This window comes from Diabrotica virgifera, chromosome 2 (assembly GCF_917563875.1).
Source record: "Diabrotica virgifera virgifera chromosome 2, PGI_DIABVI_V3a".
Taxonomy (NCBI): Eukaryota; Metazoa; Arthropoda; class Insecta; order Coleoptera; family Chrysomelidae; genus Diabrotica; species Diabrotica virgifera.
Window position 1 is genome coordinate 229,095,420 of NC_065444.1, and position 6,754 is coordinate 229,102,173.

Below are 6,754 nucleotides of genomic sequence, written 5' to 3' on the forward strand. Positions count from 1 at the left end.
CCAATTTTTTTTATTAATTTAACAAAACAAAAGTAAAAATAATACACATAGATCAAAAGCAAGTTTTCTTAATTTTCAATTTCAGCAAGCCACTGAAGAAATTAACGTTCTTTACGCGAATTCATTTTACTAAAACTAGAAATTAAAATTAACAACTGTTCTGAAGCTATTTCTTTGTGGCATTTATGTAAATAACTATTAATATTTTGTATTTTGATGACGACGTCCGAGGTGGAATTCGAAACGTCAATAAAATCAATTTTTCAAGTTAAATTGTGGCTTATTTCCCAATTAGAATGGGTAAATTTAAAAATGGGTCCTTAACCAGTGGCGCACCTAGAATTTTCCTCGGGGGGGGGGGGGTTTGCTTGGGCACCGAAAGTTTTTTGTATTATTTGTGAAAGACAAGTTACATTTTCCTACTTTCTTTTATATATATTTCTATATGCTCTGGGTGGGATTTTAACCCCCAAGCCCCCCGCTCGGTGTGCCACTGTTGCTAACCTAATCCAAACAATAATATTCTAATTAAACCTACCTAAATATTAAATAAAAACCTAAAAGTTTCTTTGAGATAACAGAAACGTGATTTCACCGTGATTGCACGCGCAGTGAGGAATTCCCTCACTTGAAGAGGGATGTCTCTTCTTTCAACTATCACACAGCACACTGACCGCCTGAAATATTCTATAACTTTTTCATACCCTCTCATGAACCATGCTAAAGGCATTCCTGGGTGCTTAAGGTTATCGTATTAGTTTACACAATTTTATTGGTTATAAACAAATATGGTGAGGGATTCCCTCATAGCGCGTGTAATGGCGGGTTAAATACTTAACATTTTCATATGAGTAGATGAATACAGACCCACGTTAGTTGTAGCTAGCCCCACAGGCGCCCCCTATCAAAGTTTGTCGCGGACCCTTTTCCACGACTGATATGGAATAGTGCTAAAAAATGTTCAACATAAGTAGCAAAAACGCGTGTATAGCATAGAATAGAAATATACTTTATTGTTACTGAAAATTTTACAATTTTATGGACAAAACGTAGGTACAAAGAGTAGGAAAACAACAACAAACTACAGTTTACTGAAATTACATAAATCGTCAATATTACTACAAAATCAAAGATAATGAAATAAAACAAAACAATACAGGGTGTTTCATTAATAATTGGAATTAGTTTAACTGTAGATTCCTGGACTCAAAATATTACGGTTTAACCAAAATCACCTACTCCAAAAAGGCTTCCTAAGGGATCTGGAGCTCTTTGAAGATGGTGCCTTTTAATTAGTTTTTTTGAAATACCTCTAGAACACATCTATTTAGAAAAACTAAAACTGGTGCGGCTATTTATCTTCCAGAGATAAATCTATTTCATAAATTGCGGATTTATAGTACCGGTCATATGCGTCCTCTGTGGGTAGGGCTATTGTTATTTTATCGCATAACTTTTTTGTCTTTAGCTTTTAAGCAATTTTGACACTGGATTATTAAAGTGTGTGGTATTTTAGTACTAAAAGTTACTCATACTTTAAGTCGGTATACACCGTTTTCTAGAAAAATCGATTTGAATTTTTTTCTTTTTTTGAACTTGATCAAGATGTTGTAACGTTACAAACGTCACATCTTTGATATTTTATTATTTTACCATATTTTCTTTAATATTTCATTAATAATTATCTTCTTCTAATTGGTTTACCCATTTTCCCCTTTAAAAATCGGTTGGCGCTCTCTTTTATTACCCTCTTTTATTATCTTCTATTTAATATATCTCTTTCATTTAAATCATCATACTGAACATACCTCGTATATTCATACTCTCCAAATATCTGTATTTTCAATACGGAACATGCCGCTACTTCATAGTACTTGGTTGTCATTTTAAACGTCGTTTTCAATGACAGTGTCACTTCATCGACTTGACCCCCTACTCCCTGACATACACTGGAAGGGAAAAATTAATCCTTAAAAAGGCATGTAATTCGAAAAATAAATCATTTCTATTTCAACAAATCATCTTCCTCTTGGGGTGAGTTACACATAGTTTTTTTAATAATTTCTTACAGTAATTATATTTCTCCATCTAACAGTTTTTATATTGTTTTTTATCTAACCTAACTTCCAATGTCAGACCATGTGTTCTGATATTTTAGTTTCAAATATAATTATCTTTTAATTTACATGTATGCACGTTTAGTAATCAGAATTTTAACTATTCTCATCTAAATTTCATTTGATTTATTCTTGTCATCTGCTACTCTTTCTGACGATTAGAACGGCAGATGGCACACGTTGGTTTTTCTTCTTGATGATTGATATGTGTCTCTATTTTATAGTTTTTTGGAAAAAAACCACTTTTCTCCCTCCGGGAGTTTCAACAACCCTCAAATCGCCGGCGATACAACAACGAGGACCATGTCATCAGGGCTGCAACCACATAACCAAGACTGCAACGACCAACATCCGTAGGCCTGGTGGAATACAACACCTACAACCCCAGAGCCCGTTGCAGAACCAGCAGCAGTACCCTACGACATCAAGAAGATACCATCAGCTACCAAAAGCCATAAGTATAATCCAGAATTGTTAGTTTTTGGCAAGAATTTGAATACATTTGTTAATGCAATTTACTAAGTCATTTTATTTATTATATCTTTATGAACAATAAACATGATTAGTTAAAATTATTGTTTTGTTTGCTTCCATTCCAATTTTCATAGTTCATTCTAAGGTTAGGACAAGACGAACACACACCTGAGTGACTGAGCTAAGCTGAGGGTGTAACGATGGCTATCTTGGTTAGTTGAGGTAATATTTTCGAATATTGTTTCAATTAGCTGGGGTAGTCAATCGCTATTTCGTTACACTGGCGCCGCAACGTTTCTCATGTGTGCTTTTTCGTTACACTGGCGCACCAACGCACTTGTCTTATCCGAAGAATCGAGCTGTGAATGTGTGGTTCGGTAGCAGACAACAAGCATTAATAAATACTATTTTCTTATATTTCATTTTTATATTCAATTTTTGCAGTAAATCTATATATATTATCTATTTTGGTACTTTTTGACTACCTTTTTGACTAATTTTTATATATTTTCACATGTTATGGGTCAAAAAGTATTACCAGTTTCAATAATTTAATTATATATTTCAGCATAATTGATTTAAAATACATTTACAGTTGCAAATATTGGTATATTTAACATTTGGAACTTTTTACCTACCTTTTTTTGGTTAATTTTTATGTTAGGACCTTGATAGTAATGTCCACATGGCATTTTTCCTGTTTTTTTCAATTTAACCAGTTTTTTTTGGTAGTTCTTCTTTAATTACTCTTATTTTATTGTAACTTTCCAAAACCCAAGAGAATTTTTCCATTTATTGTCATATTTTCTGTACTTTTTATATGTACTATTTCTTCTACGTTCTTTTCATAGGTACTTTTGTGTACTCTAAAGTGCATTTAAATCTTGTTTTATTACTTATTTTCAATTACTTTTTACTTATTCTTATATTTCCTAGTTGTTTTCATATATTTATTACCCATTTTGTATAACTACCAAAAATTTTGTTGTTTCCGTCGAACTTTTTGTTCGGATGGTACATACTACTTTACTTGTATAGTAAAGTGTAGGACAATTTTCAAGTTCTTTTCTTTCATTGAGGTATTTTATTCTTATTCTTCTTCTTTACGTATTCAGAATATTAATTTAAATCATTCTTCTTCTTCTTGTGTTGAATCTCAAAAAAATTTTTGTTCGTAAAGCATGATATTTTACATTTTTCAATTTTTTGCATTATTGCACTTATATTAATTATGATAAACATTATATTTAACATCTTTTTTATTTAACAATGCCCTATTTATCTATATATATTATTGTTTTATTATTTTATTTTGGGTGTTGTACTGATTTTTGATACAGATTAGCACGAAAGCCTCATCCGGCACTTATAAGTTGTGTATGGCTTATATATAGCTGCATAGACACCTAGTGTTCCTTTTTTTTCCTAGGGTACATATAAGTTATCCATAGGGTTCGGCCAGATCTATTGAGTCTGAGTTCCGTTTTTTTGGTCTTAATGACTGTTGATATACAGTTTAATGCTGTATATTATTTTTAGGATGATGTCTTTTATAAATTTTTTCTTTTGGAGTTCAAACAATTCTATGCATATCTACTTTTAGAAATCTGGTGTAGAATTGTGGCGCTTTAAAGTATGATGGTAGTTTAGCTACTAGCATTTGTTATTTTCCATCTTTGCAAATCATATTTATGCATTTTTATACATATATTTTGTTCTTTAGTGTAGATCCCTGGTATGCATTTGATGGAAGTAGCATTTGCATTATGTATCATTATCTCTATCTCTTTATTAACTTATTGGTTAAGTCTTGTAGGACTGGTTTTATGCAGTTTTTTCAAACCCTTTGGTGTAGAACTTTGTCTTATTTGGCTTTCCATATAGTTGGTACTTATTTTTTTTAATGGTTTATCTATAGTTGCACTTGCATTTTTTTTATTATATTATATTTATATTATCTTTATCTTATATGCTTTTACTTACCTTTTCATATTGATTATTATTTTTATTACCGTATTTTCCGTACTTGTTATCCGAGTACTTGTTATTTTGTTCGAGATTCAGTTGTTAGTAGCTCCAATAGCTATTTATTTATTTTATATAGGATGTGATATCCCTTATATTTACTTAAATTTGGTTATAATATGCCTTTTATTTTATATAAATACCAGAATATTTGCAATGCAATTCATTTTTAATATGTCTACATTATTTGACTATGGTTACTTACTTACTTTTGGATTATTAGTTAAATTTGATTATTACTTACACTTTATACGATAAGTCTTTATAATTTTGAATTAATTTCATACTTTTTTAAAGTACATTTATTTTTTTTACCCAGAGATAGATATTCTCTGATGTCATTTATTTATAATAAATATTTTATAGTGTGATGAATGCTACAATTCATTGGGTAATATTTTTATTTTCCCCAGAGTAACATCTGAAAATTATTTTGGTACTTTAAAATTTTTATGATTAATAATTTAAATTAACTATATACATTGACTTAATATTTACTTTATTATGAGTATTTATTTTTGATTTGTTCTGAACGATTACTACTGCATACATATATTTATTTCTGGTTAGAACTTTCGTTTTCTTGTTTTCCTTGAGAAAAATTTCTCACCTGTGTTCGAAATTTTTCTGATGAGTGGAGGGAGTGTGTAACATTCCTGTTTTCTTTGGGAAAAATTTCTCACGTGTGTTCAAAATTTTTCTGATGGGTGAGAGGAGTGTGTAACGTTACAAACGTCACATCTTTGATATTTTATTATTTTACCATATTTTCTTTAATATTTCATTAATAATTATCTTCTTCTAATTGGTTTACCCATTTTCCCCTTTAAAAATCGGTTGGCGCTCTCTTTTATTGCCCTCTTTTATTATCTTCTATTTAATATATCTCTTTCATTTAAATCATCATACTGAACATACCTCGTATATTCATACTCTCCAAATATCTGTATTTTCAATACGGAACATGCCGCTACTTCATAGTACTTGGTTGTCATTTTAAACGTCGTTTTCAATGACAGTGTCACTTCATCGACTTGACCCCCTACTCCCTGACATACACTGGAAGGGAAAAATTAATCCTTAAAAAGGCATGTAATTCGAAAAATAAATCATTTCTATTTCAACAAATCATCTTCCTCTTGGGGTGAGTTACACATAGTTTTTTTAATAATTTCTTACAGTAATTATATTTCTACATCTAACAGTTTTTATATTGTTTTTTATCTAACCTAACTTCCAATGTCAGACCATGTGTTCTGATATTTTAGTTTCAAATATAATTATCTTTTAATTTACATGTATGCACGTTTAGTAATCAGAATTTTAACTATTCTCATCTAAATTTCATTTGATTTATTCTTGTCATCTGCTACTCTTTCTGACGATTAGAACGGCAGATGGCACACGTTGGTTTTTCTTCTTGATGATTGATATGTGTCTCTATTTTATAGTTTTTTGGAAAGAAACCACTTTTCTCCCTCCGGGAGTTTCAACAACCCTCAAATCGCCGGCGATACAACAACGAGGACCATGTCATCAGGGCTGCAACCACATAACCAAGACTGCAACGACCAACATCCGTAGGCCTGGTGGAATACAACACCTACAACCCCAGAGCCCGTTGCAGAACCAGCAGCAGTACCCTACGACATCAAGAAGATACCATCAGCTACCAAAAGCCATAAGTATAATCCAGAATTGTTAGTTTTTGGCAAGAATTTGAATACATTTGTTAATGCAATTTACTAAGTCATTTTATTTATTATATCTTTATGAACAATAAACATGATTAGTTAAAATTATTGTTTTGTTTGCTTCCATTCCAATTTTCATAGTTCATTCTAAGGTTAGGACAAGACGAACACACACCTGAGTGACTGAGCTAAGCTAAGGGTGTAACGATGGCTATCTTGGTTAGTTGGGGTAATATTTTCGGATATTATTTCAATTAGCGGGGTAGTCCATCGCTTTTTCGTTACAATGTAACAAAATTTAAAAAAAACAGTGTATTTTGCCGACCTAAAGCAAGAGTAACTTTTAGTACTAGAATACGAATACCTTATAATTTAATAATCTAGTGTCAAAAATGTTTCAAAATTAAAGACACAAAAAATAATGCGATAAAATAACCGTTGACC

The 6,754-nt window shown here is 31.1% G+C and overlaps 1 long non-coding RNA gene across 1 annotated transcript; it reads left to right on the forward strand.

Annotated features, from left to right (window-relative positions):
• The first annotated feature begins 1,617 nt into the window (after positions 1–1,617).
• LOC126880460 (uncharacterized) lies at positions 1,618–6,418 on the forward strand. The gene is made up of 2 exons (XR_007696595.1): positions 1,618–2,034; positions 2,342–6,418. It is a non-coding gene; the product is annotated as an uncharacterized LOC126880460 (long non-coding RNA).
• The last annotated feature ends 336 nt before the right edge of the window (positions 6,419–6,754 follow it).